Source organism: Eschrichtius robustus, chromosome 7 (assembly GCF_028021215.1).
Source record: "Eschrichtius robustus isolate mEscRob2 chromosome 7, mEscRob2.pri, whole genome shotgun sequence".
NCBI classification, from domain to species: Eukaryota; Metazoa; Chordata; class Mammalia; order Artiodactyla; family Eschrichtiidae; genus Eschrichtius; species Eschrichtius robustus.
The window spans coordinates 138,905,609-138,927,177 of NC_090830.1; the positions used below are offsets into that span (position 1 = coordinate 138,905,609).

General features: G+C 50.5%; 1 protein-coding gene across 2 annotated transcripts in view; it reads left to right on the forward strand.

Moving 5' to 3' along the window:
- The window catches only part of INPP5A (inositol polyphosphate-5-phosphatase A), a 181,134-nt gene that overhangs the window by 41,186 nt on the left and 118,379 nt on the right, over nucleotides 1-21,569 (forward strand). The window lies entirely within an intron of this gene.

Here is a 21,569-nt window from a genome sequence, read left to right on the forward strand (position 1 = left end):
GGGTTCCATTCATCCCAGGTTAATTTTGTGTGTGATGTGAGGTCTGGGTTGAGGTGCTTTGTCTCCACATGGACGTCAGCTGGTTCACTGCTATCTGTTATAAGAGTTTGTTTTCCCCCGTGCATTGCTTTGGCACCTTTGTGGAAAATCACAGTATCGGTGTGTGTCTCTTTCTGGACTCTGTTCCGTCCCATTGATCTGTTCAGTGAGTTTTACTGCAGGACCACCGGTCTTGATGACTGTAGCTTGAAGTCTTAAAATGTCAGGGCAAGTCCTCTAACTGTTATTCTTTGAAGATTGCTTTGGGTATTCTAGGCCTGTTGCATTTCCGTGCATGTTTTAGAGTTGGTGTGTCAGTTTCTACAGAAAACCTGCTGAGATCGTGGCTGTGGGGTTGCACTGAACCCATAGGCCAGTGCGGGGAGAATTGACATCTTAGCTATTCTGCGTCCTCTGCTCGTGGACCAGGCGTCTCTTCCTTTAGGTAGGTCGTTAATTTTTCCCGCAGTATTTCGTGGTTTTCAGTGTAGAGGGCTTGCACGGCTTTTGTTAAATGCATTCGTATGTAATTTACATTTTTTGGGTGCTGCTGTGAATGGTATTTTTAAACATTTCATATTCCAGTTGTTTGCTGTTGTTACATAAAAATGCAAATGAGTTTTTGTGTATGAATCTCGTATCCTGTGACCTTGCTAAACTGTAGCTCTTTAGAGACGTTAGGACTCTATGTCAGCTCCACATCTGCAGACAGACGGGCTGTCCCTCCCTCTCTCCGCCTCCCTGCCCAGTCAGGACCTTCCACACCGCGTGAATCAGGTAGCGAGTGTGGGCCCCCACATCCCTCTCTTCTTTTAGGGGAAAGTATTTAGTAGCTCATCAGTAACAGTGCTGGTGGCTGGAGGATTGTTTTTTTCTTCTTTTTTTTCAGTTGTCCCATATCAAACTGAGGAAGTTTCTAATTCTTACTTTGCTGAGAGTTTTTTTTTTTAACCATGAAAGAATGTTGAATGCTGTAAAATGCTTTTTCTGCATCTATTGAAATGATCCTGTAGTTTTTCTTTTTTAGTCTGTAAATTTGGTGGATTATATCAGTTTTTCAGATGTTGAACCAAACTACTGCATTCCTGGGCTACTTTGTCATGTTATATTCTTTTTTCTTTTTCTTTTTTTTAATGTATTTGTGCACTTGGTTTCTGTATGTATTCATAAGAGACATTGGTCTGTAATTTTCTTTCTTTGCCATGCCTTTGAAGGCCTTTGGTATTAGGGTTGTGTTGGCTTCTTAGAAGAAATTGGAAAGTATTCTCTCATCTATATTTTCAAAGAGCCGTGTGAGATGGTTGGTGTTCCTTCCTTAAGTGATCAGTGGAATTCACTAGTGAAATTAGAAACACTAGTCTGTGTTTTGTGGGAAGGTTCTTGGTACAAATCCAATTTCTTTAACAGATAAAAGTGTTTCGTCGTGTGTTGTTTTGTTTTTAAGGAATTTGTTCATTTCGCCTGCATTGCCGCCTTCGTTGGTGTGATGCTCGCCTTCTCTTGTTATTACTTTAATGTCTGTACTAATGGCTCCTTTTTCATTCCTGGCACTGAGCATTTGTGTCCTTTTCTTCTTGCTCATTCTACTCAGGGCTTATCAGTCTTACTAGTCTGTCCTCTTGCTGCTGTCTTGGCTGAGGGTGGTGATGGCAGCTTCCTTCTGCTCAGGACTCCCCGGCCCGGCTGGGGCTGCTTTGTTTTTGTAGGTTGAAGTGGAGGGTCTGGGCCCCACTTTTTAACGTTTCTAGTGTAGAATGCGGCTTGTTTACAAACCAAAGTGAACTGAGTGTTGGCCCTGCGTCCTCGCCATCCCTCCCGGGCCTGCCTGCGGCTGCTCCCAGGAGAGACCGTCCTGCTGCCTGAATTTCTGCCTGTGACCGAGCCATCCGTGTGGCAGGGTGGGCGCTTGCTGGGGCTCCGGCTCTGGCTGGACCAGGGCGAGTTCTCTCCTCGCACTTTTCCGTGGACCTGCGATCGTGTTCTTCAGACACCCACGCTGCCTTTTCCCCTGAACTCTGTGCATTCTGTAATTTTCCCGGGGAACGCTTTCCTCCTGACATGGACGGTCTGCAGTCCAGCCCGGCGGGGGTCTCGCCCTTGCTCCGCGATCGCTTCTCCTGGCCCTGAGCCAGGCCACACGCTGCGGCGGGAGGTCACACGGGACGGCTGGCCTCCCCAGGGTCCCCGCAATGGCGTCAGTCCACCGTCATCAGAGCCGGGAACTGGCCACGTGTCCCCAGACCCCAGCGTCCGTGTTTGTGTGCGGACGAGGGATGGTGGTGTGTTGCAGGTGGGAAAGCCTGTCGCTGAGCGTGGGGTGTGTCCTGCGGGAGAGCCGGGTAGGGGCTGCCTGGCCAGGCGGGGCTGGGCCTGTTCTCCCCTCGGGGTCTTCAGAGAGGCAGAGGGAGCTCCGTCGGAGGTCATGGCATCTCCCGTCCTCCCAGGACCGTCTCTGGCTCTCGTGCTGCACCTGGGTCCACCTGGCAGGGGTGAGGGGCCCTCAAGCCCACCGACAGGGCCGCCGTGAAGTGCTGTCCTCGCGACGGTCACCTGGACAGTCCCCGCCCGGAGAGGGATGTGTGAGCCTGTCCCCGAATCCTGCGGGGACTCCTCGCCCCGCACTCAGCGGGGTGCCCGCTGTCACTTGTCACATGGGGTTGGGAGGCCCCCTGACTGAGCCAGCCGCACTGTACAGCCAGCTGGAAGGGTGGGGGGCAGGGGACCGGGGACTGTACCGCCACCGATGGTGTGGTGATGGGTCTGAGGTCCCCAGGCGGACAGCAGCTTAATTGTCTTTCTGGGCTCCCCTCTTGCTGAATTTCCCAAAATTTCTGAAAAGACTGTGATTCTCTTTTGAAAAGAAACCTCCTTATGAATCAGACAGAAAGGCATCGGTGCCCTAACTCGGGAGAGGGGCAGTTGGACCTCCACCCCGTCTCTTCCCCAGGCAGCCCCCCTCCCCTCGGGGTTTCCTCTGGTGCCCTCCCGTGTTTCTAAGTACAGGCTCTTGTTTGGGGTCTGTGGCGTCTGTGGACTGAGCTGCTCTGAGCCCCGCCCACCCATGCAGTTCTGGGCCAGGGCTCCGTCAGGTCTGAGGTCCTTGGGACCACGCACACGCTGTTCGTGGCTCAGCTGCGTGGCCTGCCCTCATTTTATTTCTGCTCAATCACCTTTTTATTAAAAAGAAAACAGAAACAGTGGGAGGAGAACAGCACATGAACCGTGTTAACGGGGTTTGGAGGATGGGAAGGAGACGGCTGGACGGCAGCTCAGGTGTGGGCCCCTGCACCTGCTGATGCCACGCGGGGGCAGCAGGACGGAGGCGGGCCTGCGGGAGGCGGGTGCGGGGCAGGACGGGCAGCGGCGGCCAGGTGCCCGAGAGGAGCCCCACCCCTCCTCTGCGTCCCCAGGCACCGCCCCCTGTGCCCTGGCAGTGCTGGCCAGGGGTCCTGGCGCGCCCCACTTGCTGTTCTAGCCAGAGCGACGTCCTGGAAGGATGTCGTGGTGCCAGAGGGAAGCCTTGGTCCTGGGGAGAGGTGCACACGCATGAGGCTCTGCAACGCGGACGCGCTCAGGTCGGGAGCTGAGGTGTGTCTCCATGCTGACGTGCACACCTGCCTCAGGTGTCAGCCTTTTAGTCTGTTTCCTTCAGCATCTGCTGCTTAGAGTCTAGCTGGATAGGTCTCTGTTCAACGGGCTCAGTTCGGTCTTAGCGCTAATGGCTGGCCTGAAAGGTGGATAGTTTCATTTTTTATAGGCCGTTATTTCAAAGTTAAACTTGCTTTGTGTCTTAGAATTTGATCCTGTTTGATGATTTACTGTCATTTAAATATACTATGTTCTAGGGCACTCTTTAGGGGAAAGTGTTTATTTTGTTATAAAAGTCCCCAAGCCCTCCTTCCCAATGACTGTGGTTCTCAGAGTATCCATCTTTGTGAGAGGCTTTGGCGTAATCTATAGAGACATACACTGGCTTTCTGTTTTTCTTTAATTGAAGGAGGATGTCACTGAGTTATCCTTCATGGGAAAACCTCTCTCGCAGTTCTTATTGTCATTTCTTCCTGATCCTCTTACTCTGCCAGGTTTATCTAAAGGCACAACGTGTGAAGAGGAGAGGCGGGTTGCAGGGCGTGCGGGCTGCAGGCCGGACCGCTCGGCCTCCCCGGCCCCGAGCCGCCGGGCGCTGCGCGCGGCCCAGGCCGGTTTGCCCTTGCCGTTTGGTGGAAGGCCCATCGTTACTTCCGTCTGCAGAACTATTTTTAGCCTCAGTATTTGTGACCGCACAGACAAGATTTCCTTTTTCTTGAAAGGAAACGGTTTTCCGCAGGGATAAGCGGGTGGCGTGGGGCAGGATTTCCTGAGGAATCGGGCAGCAGGACCGGTGCCCGCCTCGGGGCGCGTCCCCAGAGGCCTTGCCCGCAGGGTGAGGGGGCCCAGGGCCCTCGTTCGTTTCTGAATGACTCCCGTTTGGAAGTGTTAGGAAGCGCTTGAGAAGGACGAGCTTGTGTCCTGTGTCCACGGCGCTGGCTTGTCCCTGTTTCCTCGGAAGGCAGGTGCGCGCAGCGCTCTTGCGGCGGGGCTGCTGCCGCCGGGACTCGGGCTCTGGCGGCCTTGAGTCCACATCTGCCCTGAGCCCGGGCTCCAGCGCCACGCAGCCCCGTTCCTGACGGTCACAGCTGTGCTTCCCGGCGAAGGGACAGTTCCCCCGCCCAGCAAGCGGGCAGGCCCCCTCCTCTTCCCGCGGGCCCCAGAGGAGATGGGTCTCGGGAGGCGGGGGAAGGGTCAGAAGTGGGTGGGGGCCTCCTGCTTCCCGGCCCTGGGACCCCCCGGGAGGACGTGACGCCCCAGGGGCCGGTCAGCTGCAGAGGTGGCCTGCCGGCGGCTCTCCGGCGCCTTTGCGGCCGCGCGGCCCCGGCCCCGTCCCGCCGGCCGCCTGCCCTGGCGGGCTCCCCGGCGTCCTCTCCCCGAGGGCCTCCCTCTGCCAGCGCTGCCCCTGCTCCCCGCGTCCGTCCTCAGGCCTTCCGGGCGGAGGGGGTGCGCAGCCGCCGCTGCGGCCAGCACTGTCCTCCCCGGAGCCCGCGGGCTCTCGCGGCCCCGGGCTGTTGGCCTCTTCGGGGACCCCTCCTTCCGGACGCGTCTGCAGGTTGCACGACACTGCAGTCAGCCGGTCGATGTTTGAGCCCCTGCTGTGTTCCCTGCCCGCGAGGCCCAGGCAGGGACAGAGGGACAGAGGGACAGAGGGACAGAGGGGGCAGGGCCCATCCTGTCCTCCCCCGGCCCTGAAGCGACCGAGCCGAGGTGCTCGCGTGTCAGGGGGCTCTCTGGGCCGCCCCCCGCGCCTGGTGCGTGTGCGCGGTGCCTGGGGTGGACGGTGGCTCCCCATCGCCCGTCTGGCGCCCTGCAGCCTCCTCCTCCGGGACGGCACCAGCGAAGAAGGAGTCGGGGTGGCCGTGTGATGGGTGGACGCCCGGGCACGTGTGCTGCCAGCGCAGCTCCCTCAGAATCCTGAAGCCACGTTTCGTGGATTCTCAAAGTACGTTTTCCACCTTTTCCACCTGTCTGAATTGAGACTAGTCTTCAGAGTTCAGAACCTCGTGGGGTGGCTGAGGTAGGGGCGTCTTGGATGCGTGAGCGTGGCCGTCATCCCTGGCGGAGGCGTGCCGCAGCTGAGGGACCATCCCAGAGCTGGCGGCCTTCTCATGCGGCCTGAGTCTACCCTGCGGGAAGAGGGGGCCTTCGGCTCTGCTCCCGGTGGGGGCCCTGGGCTGGCGGGGCAGTGCCTTTTCTAGGGCCCTGGGGTGGGGGAGCTGGGATCTGGCCCATGGCTCCCTGGTGCCTCGTCCTAGGCGTCCCTCTGCCGCTCTCAGCCTGGTTCCCTCCGCGACGCGGGGCCCTGGGCCGCGGAGAGAGCGGGGCTGGGAAAGCGGGCGGCTGCACAGGCTCAGCTGAGCCCCCCCGGCTGGGAGGGCGGGTGCAGAAGCTGGGGGGCCCAGGCCAGCGGGAAGCAAGAGGCCCCCTCAGGATGCTGGGTGGCAGTTGCTCAGACAGACCACTGGCTGGCGTGGGCAGGATGAGGCGCCAGGACCAGTGCCGCCCTATGGCCGGCCAGGCTGTCACCCCAGGTGAGCACCGAGGGGGTCGGGTCGGGGTGGGAGAGGGAGGGGGATGGAGGGGGCGCTCGGCGAGAGCTGGGACCTCCGCTGAGGGTCACAGCTGCTGTCGGGATGCACGCGCCCTGCTCGCGCTCTGTTGGCCTGGGGTCATGGTTTTGTCTTTCAGTCCCGTCCCCCCCCCCCCGGGTCCTTCTGCCGCTGACCGTGGAGGCTGCTCATCCTGCAGGGGGTCCGTAGTTTGGGTCCCTGGTTGTCTCTCCCTCTTGGTTTCGGGTTAGATATTGGGGGCCAGGTGCCCCCTGCCCCACCTCGGGAGCCCAGCTGCTCCCGTCCAGGAGGAGGGCGACCTCCTTGCACACAGAAGTTCAGTCAGAGGACTTTTTTGCGATGCTCTGTTTGGGTTTTCTCATATTTTGCCTTTTTTTTTTTTTTTCCTGGATTTTAAGAGTTCTTCAAATATTAGGAAGATTAACTTCATCTGTGATATATATGACAGATATTTTCAATCGGTTTGATAGTTTTTGATTTTGCTAATTTTTTTGCCATGCAAAAGTTGTTTTTATTTAAATTGTAGACAAACATATCATTCTCTTTAAGAATTGTATTTGGATTGAGTCATAGTTTGTTTCTCCAAATGAACTTTAGAATCAACTTATCTATTCGAGCTGGGTGCGGACGGGTCACTTATTGGCATTGTCTGGGGGAGAACTGCTGACTTTATGGTGCTGAGTCACTCTCTGAGGACCAGAGAGGGCTCTCCAGTGATTCACGTCTGTTTCTTGTCTCTGCCAGGAATGTCTTAACACTTTTCTCTTATAAAATTGTCACATTTTAAAATTTATTCCTAACTTGTACCTTTTCTTACATTGCTGTTATAAATGGGGCTTTCTTTCCCAACGCATCTTCCTACTGGCTATTGTCCGTATTTATGATGGCTGTTGATTTTGCTATGTTAACTTTATATCCTGCTATTTTCCCTGAATTCTTCTGTTGTTTGTTTTAGTTTTACCATTGATTCCCTGGGTTTCCCAGATGCACTGTCATGTCATCTGTGGATGCAGGCAGCCCCGCCTTCCGTTCAGCTGTTATACCCGTAGTTGTTTTCTCGCTTTGATCTCATTCCGTAGTATCTTCGATATAAGGTTACGTGGACGTGGGAATAATGGGCATCTTTGCCAAGTTCTCGACCTTAGTGGGAGGGGCTGGTATTTCCCCCACAGGGAAGGGGCTAGCTTTAGGATGAGGTGCAAAGGTGTGCGTGGTGTATAACTTTTCCAATACATATATTCTGTGATATTCAAAGTTGTTGCTATTAAATAAGAAGTAATAAAAATAAAGAAAGCTTTTCAGTCCAAAATAAAATACAGAACTATGCCATTAACTGAAGGAACATAGGAAGGATAAACATAAATCCAAATATTATTGAATAAGAAAACAGGAAAAACCCAGGAAAACAGTAAATTAAGGAAATGTTGAGTTGTTTGAATACGTTAAGTGAAATAAATATTTGATAAGGCTGATTGTTGGAGGGAGAGAGGAAGGGAGGGACAGGCAGATAGACTGACCACACAGTAGCACTTGGGGACAAGGATTCCTCATACAGTTTAACCATTTGGATTGCATTGTAAATTAGATCCTTACCCTAGACGTTATACCAAAATAAAATCTGAGCGGGGAAAAATGTTTAGAGTGACACGTTTCATTTCGTTATACACACACGGACATGTTTATAATATCACGGACATGTATGGGTTTTCTATGCCGTGTAACAAATCATCACAGACCTTTGGTTAGAATAAGCACCCGTTCACTGTGTCAAGTTTCTGTGGGGCAGGAGTCGGGACAGCTGAGCTGGGTCCTCTGCACAGGGTCTCATCTGGAGACCCCAGGAGGGAAGGTCTGTGGGTCAGCTCCCTCAGGCTGTTAGCAGAAATCATTTCCTTGTGGCTGTAGAATTCATGGCACCTTGCTTCTTCGGGGCCAGCAGGAGAGAGAGAGAGAAAGAGAGAGAGAGAGAGAGAGCCCTTTGGTCCCAGCCTCTGACCTTTAGATCCTCTTTAAAATGGCTCACCCGATATCTGATAAGGTCGGACTTACCCAGAATAATCCCCCTTTGATTAACTTAAGATCAGCTAATTACGGGATTTCATTACATCTGCAAAATCCCTTCACCTCTGCCATATGTCACCCAATCATGAGAGTGACATCTTACCATATTCACAGCCCCCCCCCCCCACCACCACTCTTGAGGGAGAGGGGTGGTGCAGGAGTGAATGCCTGGGTGGGGCACCTGCAGGCTTGTTGGGATTCTGTCTGCTCAGGGAGCACCTATCATCCTGGTTCATTACAGTTTTATCATAAATGTTGCTTTCATTGAAAAACTTTTCATTTCATTTTTTTAACCTTCATTTATTTCTTCTCCATCATTTTTCCCTTATTTAAATCCAAATATTTGACCTATATAATTTTCCTTCTCCCTGAAAAACTTTTGAAAACGTTACTTTCAGGTCATGTCTACCTGTGATGAATTTCCTCAGTTTTGTTTGTCCAAGTAAGTCTATTTCCCCTTCACTTTTGAAAGATGATTTTGCTGGGTACATAATTCTAGGTTGGTGTTTCGGTTTTCTTCTTTCACCACTTGAAAGATTTCACTTTCAGTCGGGAAGTTCACGTAATTTTCATCCTTGTTCTTCCATAGATTAGGTCACTTTTTTCCCCTTCCTTCTTTCAAAGTTTCTCCTTGTCTTTGGCTTTCAGCCGTTTGTGCCTAGGTTCAGACATTTTGGTATTTATCCTACTTGGTGTTCTCTAAGGCTTTTGGATCTGTGGTTTGGTGTCTGTCATAAATTTTGCAAAGTTCTTGGCCATTGTTTCTTCAAACTTTTCTTCTGCTCTCTTCTCTCTTTCTCCTTCTGGTATTCCTGTTACATGTATGTTTTATCTTTTGAAATTGTCCTACAGTTCTTGGATGTCCTGTAATTTTTTCATTTTTTTAATCTCCGCATTTAAGTTTTGGAAGTTTCTGTTGACGTATCTTCAAGCTCACTAATTGTTTCCTTGGTTGTGTCTAGTCTGTTAATGAGCCCATCGAAGGCATTCTTCATTTTGTTACTGTTTTTGATTTCTAGTATTTCCTTTTGACTCTAAGCGTTTCCATCACTCTGCTTATATTACCCATCTGTTCTTGCGTCTTGTCCACTTTTTGCATCACAGTTATTTTAAACTCCCTTTCTGGTAATTCCAACATCTGTGTCGCAATTGAGTCTGATTCTGATGCATTTTTAAAAATGTCTTTAGGGAATTCCCTGGCGGTCCAGTGATTAGGACTGTGCACTTCCACTGCCGGGGGCCTGGGTTTGATCCCTGGTTAGGGAACTAAGATCCTGCAAGCTGCGAGGTGCAGCCAATAAATAAATAAATAAATAAATAAAATAAAATGTCTTCAGACTGTTTTTTTTTTTTTTTCTTGCCTTTTACTATGCCTTGTAATTTTTTTGTTGAAACCTGGACCTGATGTATTGGGTAATAGGGACTGAGGCCTTCAGTGTGAGGCAGGAGCTGGACTGTGTTTACTGTTTGCTGTAGCTGTGGTGTCAGAGACTTCACATCCCCCAGTGTCCTGGTTTTGGGGCTCCCCTAAGGACTCCTCCTGCATCTTGCCCCTGTTTTGGCTGGAGTCACTGCCATTGCACTGGAGCCCTCCTGGTGAGGTGGTAAGGAGTGGGGGAAGGGGTGTTCTACAGTCTGTGATTAAATCTCACTCTGCTAGTGGCCCTGTGTCCCTGGGCTGTGACCCTCACACATTTCTTATTTCCTTCTCCCCATCCCTTAGATGAGGTAGGGAGGCTAGGAGGGGGAAACGTCCTTCCCGCAGGTGGGCTAAGGCTCTGGCAAAGTCCCTCTCTGCCGAGTGGGCTTTTGAGAACGCATTGGGTGTATTTCACAAAGGTTACTCTTTCCCTCCCTCTGCCAGAGCCAAGAGGGGATCTTCACTGTGAGTACTCTGTGGGGCGCCTGGAGGTAAAACCTAGGAAAATGTGGCGGCCTGCTTAAAATTGCGGTCCAAGGAGCTTCCCACGTTCACGCTGTCTGCACTCAGCCTCCAGCATTTCTTCAAAATTACCATCTATTATAAGTCTTCCAATGAGGTTCTGAATCAAGCAGCTTCTCTTTCAGGTCTCAGGGGGGTGGTTTCCTAGCCATTTCAGCTCTCTGATGGGTCCAAGAAAAGACGTTGTAAGGATAGGAGTGAGGACTTGCAAGCTCTTTACGTCATGGGCTGCAGCTGCAAATTTCTAGTTAATGTTTCGGTTCATTTTAGAGATAATCATTTGATTTTCTTAGTCGTTAGTATGGCCGGTTGTATTAGGGGCTTTCCTCATATTGAACCGTCCATGCATTCATGGTTTATTGCACTTAGTTCTGATTGTGAATTTTCAATGTGCTGCTGCATTCTTTACTGTAGGGTATTTGCACTGATAGCCATATGTGAGACTGGCTTGAAGTTCCCCTTTTTTATGTATGCTGTCTTGATCTTGTGTATATGTCAGTATTATATCTTTTTTTCATGATAGAGACTTTAAAGTTTTTCTTCTTTTTCTGTGACCTAGAGCTGTACTGTCTCATAATGGCTAATTATATGTGACTGTTATACTTAAATTAATCAAGATAAAATAAAAATTAAAAAATTCAGTTATTTAGTCCACACTAGCCACATTTCAAGTGGAAATTTAGCTGGTGCCAATAGAGAACATTTTTATTGTCACATGAAGTTCCGCTGGACAGTGCTGATCTAGAGTCAGAAAAACTTCCCATGTCTCTGAAATCTGCACTGTCCAGGCCAGTGGTCACTAGCCACAGGTGGTTTTTGAGCAGGTTTGTACATGTGGTGTGTTTGTGGTGTGTTTGTGGTATGTGTGGTGTATGTCTGTGTGTGTATCGTGTGTGTGGTGTGTGTGGTGTGCTTGTGGAGTGTGTGTGTGGTGTGCTTGTGTGTGTGTGGTGTGTGTATGGTGTGTGTAGTATATGTATGGTGTGTGTAGTGTATGTGTGGTGTGTTTGTGGTATGTGTGGTGTATGTGTGTGTATCGTTTGTGTGGTGTGCTTGTGGTGTGTGTGTGTGGTGTGCTGGTGTGTGTGTGGTGTGTGTATGGTGTGTGTGTGTGTGGTGTGTGTTTGGTGTGTGTGTGTGTGTGGTGTGTGTTTGGTGTGTGTGTGTGTGTGTGTGTGTGTGGTATGTGAGTTATTGGTCTTCTGACTTACAGTGGCTTTTTGTGCAGTAATATGCAAATTAGCCCAATAGCTTTCATGTAAGCTGCAAATAGTTTTCCCTGTTTGTCATTTGCCTTTTTTTTTTCTGTTGTTGATAGTGAATAGTAGTTGTTTCAAATGTTGCCAAAATATTCTGAGAGCTTTCATTGTTTTTCTCTTCCTCAAGCTTTTAAAATTAACAGTTGAAAACATGAAAGTAACGCATGGTAATAATTATAAGCATATTAAAAATGAAGAAAAGAAAAGAAAAAGAAATTGCTTCAAATACAACTACTCAAATTTTGGTGTTTTTTTTTCGCAGTCTTTTTTTCTTACCCTGATAAGAGGGTTCAAAGCAGCTGCCCCACAGGGAGGGCCCACGGCTACCTTCCGCTCAGCCATTCATTCCTCATGGACCCACGTGGGTCTGTCCGTCCTGTGTTAGCCTTGGCTCGTGGGTGAGGAAGTGGAGGGCGAGGGCGGCCCGTTTCTGCAGGGGCTCCTCTTCAGATGGTTGTGCTGGTCTGGTCCTTGCCGTTGGGCTTGTGCATGGGCACGAATTGTTTTGTGTTCCTTCCATCTCTGTTAAGGTATAAACTGCTTCCATGTTAATATGTGCTCATCAGATGTTGTATTTTTTGGTAAAATACACCTAGCATAGTATTTATCATTTTAATCTTTTGTAAACGTACAGTTCATTGGCATTACATCCATTTACAGTGCTGTGTGATCGCCACCACTATCTATACCCAGAACTTCTTTATCATCTCATGGATTTCTTTCTGTTGCCTCCTCCTTTCCTTCAGCAGACATACTACATGACTTTCCTTATCAATGAGCCGTCTGCAGTACTATTCTGGAGTATTCTTAATTGTAATTCTCTTGTAAATGATGTTATCGTGAACTTCTTTGTGTGCAGAGCGTTTTTGTTGTTTAGAATTACTTTTTTTAGGATCAACGTCCAGAAATAGAATTTCACATTTGGAAGGAATGAGCATTTTTAACATTTTTCCCAGCCACATTTTGATAGTTTTTGTATTATTCTGCAAGGTCATGAGAGCAAATTGAGGGTGTTTAAGAGGTAAGTAAGGTGTGTGCTTTCTTCGAATACACACAGAGCCCTGCCTGTCTCACACTTTGGGCTGAAATGAGAGTATTTCTTTAAGAGCTAGTACGTGTGTTTATCTTTTACTCTTACTTTAGTGGCTTTAAAAATCACTCTGCACTAGCCAGATATGGGCTGCAACTCCGAGGAGGCCTCCAGGCCTTGCCGAGAGCCGCTCAGAGTCACCAGTTTGTTAATTTAGCCGCTGGGACATAAGTGGCGCCGTGATTGCCGCCCAGCAAGACCTGTTTGGGTGGGGCTCTCCGTTAAAGGTTGCCGTGCTAAGGTAGGTCTAATTTTATAGAAAATTCTGGGATACGTACATTTGAAAAAATCATTTTTGTGTTTGGTCTTGGCAGAAAAGCAGGCCTCTGTGTGTGTGTGTGTGTGTGTGTGTGTGTGTGTGTGTGTACATGCACACGCACTCACGTTTTAATGTGTGAGCGTCTATTTTCTAGATATTTGGAACCACGGTGACAGAGCTTTTCCGGTGTTTCTGCTGTACCTTCCCTTTTTCCCACGGCGCCGTGGGAGGTGTGTCAGGCGTGTGCACGTGCGGTTGTGCTGCTGTGCGCTTGCCCAGGACAGGCCCTGGGCGGCATCGCCTCCGCTCCTCCGGTAGCAGGAGCTTTCGGTCGCCCTGATTTACCTCCTGGAGGACATCGTGGTCTGTTGATAAACTCCTTACCTTCTGTGAGATAAGATTTGAGGCAGATATTAGGATTTCAGACTGTAATTCCAGTTGTAACTTTCAAGAAATTAGTGTTTTTCCACACATCTTCAGGAGTGCATTAAGAAAGGGAAACAATAGGGCTATATGTTGGGTGGGGACATTCTTATCTGTAGAGTTTAAAAATTATGTATTATGTTGGCATTGCAGACCGTCTTCTCATTCTTACTTTTGTTTCCAGTGTTCGTCCTTTTGATGTGTGTTGTGTGGTCACGGTATGTGGTGACATTGTGCTGTGTTGGGCAGCCCCAGAGTTTTCTGTGTGTCTCCGTCGGGTGGACCTATGGGACTTCCCCTTCTTATCACTGGGCTTGAAACTTTCATTTTTTTTTTTTTAATAAAATAAGAGTAAAATGCAATAACGTACATAGAACAGCCCCAGAGACTGCCGAGCTGCAGCCTTGGGGGCCTTGCTCCAGTGGAGCTGCAGCTACTTCAGACTTGTTTCTCTTTAGTTTTGTTGTGGTCAGATACACATAACATACGACTTACCACGTGACCCGAGTGCCAGGCTCAGTGGCATCAGGTACATTCACATCGTTGTGCAGGCGTCGCCACCATCAGCTCCAGGACCTTTTCATCTTCCCAAACTGAAACTCTGCCCCCATTAAACACTCTGCATCCCCTCCCCACCACCCCTGGCCCCCACCATCTGCTTTCTGTCCCTAGGGACTCGACTGCTGTTGGGACCCAGCATGAATAGAGTTAGGCAGTACTTGCCCTTTTGTGACTGGCTTGTTTTACATAGCGTAATGTCTTTAAGAGTCATCCATGGTGGAGCATGTCAGAATTTCCTTCTTTTTCGAGGCGGAATAATAGCGCAGTGTGTGCATAATACCACATTGTGCTTGTCCTTTCATCCACCAGCGGACACTTGCGCTACTTCCACCTTTTGGCTGATTGTGAATAACAAATGCTGCTGTGAATGTGGGTGTGCAGATGGCTGTTTGAGTTTCTGCTTTCGATTCCTTTGGATAAATACCCAACGTGGAATTGCAGAATCATATGGTGAATTCTATTTTTAATATTTTGAGGGACCACCATACTATTTTCCAAAGTGGCTGCACCATTTTACATTCCCACCAACAGTGCACAAGTGTTCTAACTTCCCCACGTTCTCACCAACACTTGTTATTTTATTTATTTATTTTAAAATAATGGGTATGAAGTGATACATCATTGTGGTTTCAATTTGCATTTCCTTAATGACTAGTGATGTTGAGCATCTTTTCATGTGCTTATTGACCCTTTTTGCACCTTCCTTGGAGAAATGTCTATTCCAGTCCTGTGCCTGTTTTGAATAGTCTTACTTGTCTTTTTGTTGTTGAGTTTGTAAGAGTTTTAAAAATATATATTCTGGATGTTAACCCACTATCAGATATATGATTTGCCAATATTTTCTTACATTCTGTGGGTTGCCTCTTCACTCTATTGATAGCGTCTTTTGATGCACAAAAGTTTTAAATTTTGGTGTAGGCCAGTTTATTTTTTCTTTGGTTGCCTGTGCTTTTGGTGTCATAATCCAAGGAATCGTTGCCAAATCCAGTGTCACGAAGGTTTTCCCCAATGTTTTCTTCTAAAAATTGTATGGATTTAGGTCTTACGTTTAGGTCTTTGATCCATTTTGAGTTAATTTTTATATATGGTGCTAAGTAATAGTCCAACTTTATTCTTTTGTATGCAGATATCCGGTTTTCCCAAAATTATGTGTTGAAATTACTGTCTTTTCCTTATTTCATGGTCTTGGCACCTTTGTGAAAAATCATTCGACACACACGTGATGGCTTATTTCCGGGCTCTCTTTTCTGTTCCACTGGTCTATACGTCTGTCTTTGTGCCTGTCCCATGCTGTTTTGATGACTGTGGCTGTGAAATCAGGAAGTGTAAGACCTCTAATTTGTTCTTCTTCTTCAAGATTGTTTTGACTATTTATGGTCCCTTGAGATTTCATATGAATTTTAGGATGGATTTTTCTATTTCTGTAAAAAAAGTAGTTGGAATTTCAGTAGGGATGGCATTGAATCTGCAGATTGCTTGGGATGGTATCAACATCTTAACAATACTGTCTCCCAATCCATGAGCTCGGGATGTGTTTCCATTTACTGATATCTAATTTCCTGCAGAAATGTTTTGTAGTTTTCAGTGTACAAGTCTTGCCTTGGTTATCTTATTCTTTTTGATGGTATGGTAGATGGAATTTTCTTTATCTCCTTTTTGGATTGTTCATTGTTAGTCTATAGAAACACCACTGATTTTTTTTTTTTTTTAATTTAAATTATTTATTTTATTTATTTATGGCTGTGTTGGTCTTCATTTCTGTGTGAGGGCTTTCTCTAGTTGTGGCAAGTGGGGGCCACTCTTCATCGCGGTGCGTGGGCCTCTCGCTATGGCGGCCTCTCTTGTTGCGGAGCACAGGCTCCAGACGCGCAGGCTCAGTAATTGTGGCTCATGGGCCCAGTTGCTCCGTGGCATGTGGGATCTTCCCAGACCAGGGCTCGAACCCGTGTCCCCTGCATTAGCAGGCAGATTCTCAACCGCTGCGCCACCAGGGAAGCCCAACACCACTGATTTTTGTGTGTTGATTTTGTGCCTTGCTACTTTGCTATAATTCATTTATTAGTTCTAACAATTATGTTTTTTTGGTAGCATCTTTAGGGCTCACTATATATAAGATCATGTCATCTGTGAGCAAAGATAATTTTATTTCTTCCTTTCCAATTTGGATGCCTGTTGTTTCTTTTCCTTGCCTAATGCTGTGGCCAGGACTTCCAGAACTGTGTTGAATACAAGTGGTGAGAGTGGTCATCCTTGTCTTATTCCTGATCTTAGGGGAGAAGCTTTCCATTTTTCACCATTGAGAATAATGTTGGCTGTGGGTTACTTCAATTTTGAGTGTTAGAATCTATAGGCATTTCCCCCCTTAGGTTCCTTTCTGTGCTTTTATGTCTAGGAAGGCTATCTTTCTACCATAAGGACAGCTATTTGCTTATGTCTTCTTCTGATAGTTTTTCCTGTTTCAAGTTTTGTGTTTATCTCCTGAAGTCATGTAGAGCTTATTTTGTTTGCAAAGTAAAGAAAGGATCTAATATAGCAGTTTAAAAATAAGCATTGAACTAGTTGACTACTGCCTTGGCCCTCACCAGTGTGACATGCCCCATTACTTCCTGCAGCTGCCTCAGTCCTGTAGTTAGGAAGGGGGTTGCTGTGTCTTCGAGGGTCTGGGTGCCTTTCTCTGTCAGGGGGCGTGAGACAAGCATGCTAAAATGATTCTCAATTCCTTCATGCTTCCCGCCGAAATAGAATTCTTTTATAAAGTCCTTTTTTGTTTTCCTTAAAGTCTAAGCATTATAGAAAAGTACAGATCACCCCACAACCCAGAAAAAGCCATTATCCACGTGTCCCCAGCTCTCTGTGTGCAGGGAGCTGCAGTGAGCAGGGTGGGCTGAGTGACCAGGGGCCACACAGCACTGCTGTCTTCAGTCCAATGTCAAATTGAATTCTACTGGAATTTTCAGGAGAAAAAAGTACTGGCTTGAAACCGAAGGAACTTCTCAACTTGAGAAAAATGCAAACTATATATCTCTCTAAAATTCTCCTAAGTATATGAAAACTTAAAAACAAACTTTAAGAATTTGTAATTTGAAAATACATCTTAACTTTAGACCATGTTCGTGAACTGCCTGCTGTAAAGAAATCACTCTTCTTCTGCAGTGGTTCTTTGCTTGCCCGCCCCCCCCACCGCCTGGTATAGATTTAGTATCTGCATTTTGTCAGGTTTCTGACATCACGTCTCTCCACGTCTAGTCCTTAGTCCTGTGCATAGGTGGACGCCGGCCTCGTCCCCGTGGTCTTTCGGTTTCTGTTTCTGTTCCTGAGTTCTGGGCCTACGGGTTCCGCGTCCGTCTGTCCGTCAGTGACCGGGTTGGTCTTGCTGTCCATCTTTCCATATCCCCTTTTCTCAGAATACTGTTCCCTTTCAAGCTTGGTCAGTTTTCCTTCCCTTTTAGGGAGGCATTTGCTCTGCATCTGCTTCTGGATCTTTTTTGTCCTGTTTTCCAGCTCCCTCCTCGGGGACGCCCATTCCTGCTGCTCCCCACCCGCTGGCTCATCTGTCTGGTCCCCTGGAGGTGGTTCCCTCTCCTTCCCTTGGCGGCCACTTTTCAGGCTTGGACCCTTTCTGTGTCGTGTTGCTACGAGGGAGTTCCCCCTCTGTCACCCCGTTTGTTATTTTGTTAGTTTGTGGGGAAAGAGCTCTTGACCCAACTTTATTGACCATCTTGGCCCCAGTGGTTTAGAGAGTTGTTATTGTCATATTGACTTTAAAGGTGTCCTGCTTGTACAGGGTACGCATACTGTGGTGTGCAGGCTGGGAGGGGGACCGGCTTTTCCTGGTAACAGTCCTTGAGGGAGGACAGGGAAGAATGTGAGAGCTGCTGTCCCGGCTGGGGGGCTCTGTGACTGAGGAAAGCGGGGCTGACCTGAGGGCAGTGAAGGCGTGGGGGCCACTGAGAATCTGCAGGAAGAGCAGATGCAAAGGCCCTGAGGCTGGAGAGCGGAAGGTGCCGCCCTCCAAGAGCAGAGACAGGGAAAGGGGGCAGAGAGCTTAGACCCCGAGTGGCCGTGCAGATCAGGGAGGGACTGACCTTCCCCTCAAGGGAGGTGGGGGGGGGGCACTGGAGGTGGATCTGACGCGTTTTCAGAGCACCGCCCTGGGTGCAGAGTGTAGAGTGACCTGGGAAAGGCTGAGGGCAGAAGCAGGGGAACCTCAGGAGGAAGCGGCAGTGGTGCTTGGACCAGGGCAGCAGAGGAGGGTGTGGGGGCGGAGGAGGGCGAGTCTGGAAGTGCTTTGGCAGCAGGGGCAACGGTGTGACGGGAGCTGGATACAGGGGGAGAGAGAGGGGTTCATTTAGCCTCTGCAGGTGGAAGGATGGGTGGATGGAGTTGCCATTGACAGAGATGGAGAGGGGCTGGGGGCAGGGTGCAGGCGTGTGTGCGTGTGAAAGCATGTGTGTATGAATGCATGTGTGAGAACGTGTGTGTATGAATGTGTGTGTGCATGTGTGTGAGAGTGTGTGCGTATGAATACGTGTGTGCATGTGTGAGAGCGAGTGTGTATGAATGTGTGTGCATGTGTGTGCGCGTATGAATGCGTGTGTGCATGTGTGTGATTGGTGTGTATGAATGCGTGTGTGCGTGTGTATGTGAGCTGTGCATATGAATGCATGTGTGTGCATGTGTGTGAAAGCGTGTGCATATGAATGCGTGTGTATGAATGCGTGTGTGTGCGTGTATGAATGTGTGTGTGAGAGCGTGTGTGCGTGTGTGTGAGAACGTGTGTGCATTAATGCGTGTGTGTGCATGTTTGTATGAATACGTGTGTGCATGTGTGAGTGTGTGTGTATGAATGCGTGTATGTGCATGTATGAGAGCGTGTACGTATGAATGTGTGTGAGCGTGTGTGTATAAATGCATGTGTGAGAGCGTGTATGAGTGCGTGTGTGCATGTGTGTGAGAGCGTGTGCGTATGTGTGTGAGAGCGTGTGCGTAGAAATGCGTGTGTGTGCGTATGTGAGAACGTGTGTGTATGAATGCATGTGCGTGCGTATGAATGCGTGTGTGTGAGCGTGTGTATGAATGCGTGTGTGCATGTGTGTGAGTGCGTGTGTGTGCATGTGAGAGCGTGTGCATATGAATGTGTGTGTGCATGTTTGTGAGAGCGTGTGCGTATGAATGCGTGTGTGCGTGTGTATGAGAACGTGTGTGCATTAATGTGTGTGTGCACGCATGTGTGCATGTGAGAGCGTGTGTGTGAGCATGTGTGTATGAATGCGTGTGTGTGCGTGTGTATGAATGCGTGTGTGTGCATGTGTGTGAGCATGTGCGTATGACTGTGTGTGAGAGCGTGTGTGTGAATGCGTGTGTGCATGTGTGTGAGCGTGTGCATAGAAATGCGTGTGTGTGCATGTGAGAGTGTGCGCGTAGAAATGCGTGTGTGAGAACGTGTGTGTATGAACGTGTGTGCGTGTGTGTATGAATGCATGTGTGCATGTGCATGAGAGCGTGTGTGTATGAATGCGTGTGTGCATGAATGCGTGTGTGCATGTGCGTGAGAGTGTGTATGAATGCGTGTGTGCATGAATGCGTGTGTGCATGTGCGTGAGAGCGTGTGTGTATGAATGTGTGTGTGTGCATGTGTGTGTATGAGAGCGTGCCTTGGATTGCCTACGGCCACTTAGGACACTTAGGACAGGGCTTCGGGGAGGATGGTGGGCGGGGCCGCCGCAGGGCTGAGTGCGAGGTGGGCGGGGTCAGCACGGGAGCTCACATCCGACTGTGCTTGTGGACATCGGGACTTGAAGCTGAATCTCTTTGCCCTGTCTCCAGGCTGAGCCCACGAGCTCTGGCGTGGAAAGGTTGCTGAAATGCTGGGGGGCCCTCTGCGCCCCAAAACCAGCACCCTTGCCCTCAGCCCAGGACGGGCGTGGGGGGCTGCCCTCCCCATTTGCTCGTTCCTGGTCAGGGCATCTGGGACTTTGCACTCGAAGTCTTCTGTCTTGGATCACCCCCGGGGCCCGAAGCCAACTGACCGGCCGCCCCTGGTCGCGTCCTGGCCACGGCACGGGTTGCCCCGCGTCCCTGGTTCAGGTGGGGGATCGTTCGGGTCGGTGGGAGAGGGGTGCGCGGTGGTTCCCGTGCTCTCGGAGCTGTGCCGCCGTCACCACCGTCAGCTCGGACCACCTCCACCCCTCAGCCACACCCGGGGCCCAGCCACAGCCTGCTGCCTGTCTCGGCGGACCTGCCTGCTCTGGAGCTCCGTAAACCGGAGTCAGACGTCGCCTGTCCTTTGGTGGCGGGTTTCTTTCACTGAGCACAGTGTTCCTGAGGCTCGTCCACGCCGTGGCCCATGTCAGTGGCCGCCGTGTTCGCTTGGACCACGTTTTGTCTCTCCGTCCATGCTGGGCTGGCCTTTGGGCAGTTCCTGCCTTTCGCCTGCCGGGATTCCGCGGCTACAAGTGCTCGTGGCCGAGCCTCTGCGTGGACGAGCATTTCCACGTCTCTTGGGCGCATCGCTGCGCCACGGCCAGCGTTTTGAGGAAGCGCCAGGCTGTTTCGCACAGCGGCTGCACCGCCCGCACCCTCCTCCCCCGCCCCCAGCCGTGTCTGAGGGTCCGCCTCTGTGCAGTCTCCGCAGACTGGCCGTCTTCTCTCCGTGTCAGCGTCCCGGGGGTGGGGGTGGAAGCTCGCCGTGCTTCGGCTTTGCGTTCCCCTGACGCCTAGTGATGTTTGGCATCGTCCGCGGGCTGGCTGTCGGTCTGTTCAGACCCGCTGCCCGGTCTTTCCGTGGGCGGCCTGCCTGCTTGGGCTTTTCTTTGCTCACCTGGGAGGGTGACAGACAGAGGCACGGCGTGCCCTCCTCCCCGTGCAGCACGTGGGGGCTGGAGGCTGGGCCCCGGCCCCGAGCTTGGCCTTGGAGACTGGAAGGCCCCACACCCGGCTGGACTCTGGCCACCGTCTCTGTTGGGCGGAGGCGCGGAGCCTCCTCCACACCCTGCTCTGCGGTCTGCAAGGCTCTGGTTTCCCAACCGTTTTTCCCTTCGTTCGTTGCTCTGCCGGCAGTTCAGTCTTCCTGCCCTCGGGACACACAGGAACATCAGCGGGCGACAGCACCTCCCGCGTGGCAGCCGTGCACGCCGGCGTCTTGGGCCGTGGGTGACGCGTTTGGGCCCAGCTGTGGTCAGCCTGGACCCTGGCTCCGGGCCCACAGCCTCCGCGTCCGGAGCTCTGCTCGGATCGGGGGTCTGAGTCCTGAGGCGTGGTGGGTGGGGTTTTGTTTCTTTTGTTTTGAATTGTGGCAGAAAACACATAACATTAGATTTATCATCTTCGCCGGTCTAAGCGTGGTCCAGCAGTGTCAGGGGCGTTCACACTAATGTCACCAGATCTCAGGAACTTTTCGTCTCCCGTGTCTGAAACTCTGCACTCACTGGACGTACGTCCCTGCCGTGTCTCCCGTCCCTGTCCAGGCCTGCCGTGACCTCTCAGCACCTTGGCCACGTGGGGTTGCGTTGGACCACGGCCCTCACTCGGCTGGCTGGCCTGGTGGTCCAGGACCCCGGCAGGCCGTGTGGGAAAAGGCGGCGTCCTGTTTTCTCAGGGACCGGGCACCCTGTGTTGGCTGTGCCCTGGGGTGTCCGCAAGCCCGAAACCAGCACTTGGTGCCGCGTGGCTCTTTCCACGTTCTCAGAGCCTGTCCCGGGCCCCCTGCCGCTAGGTCCTGCCGGACACCCCCGCCTGGCTGCGGGCAGCCCCTCCCAAGCCCCCCGCCCCCCTG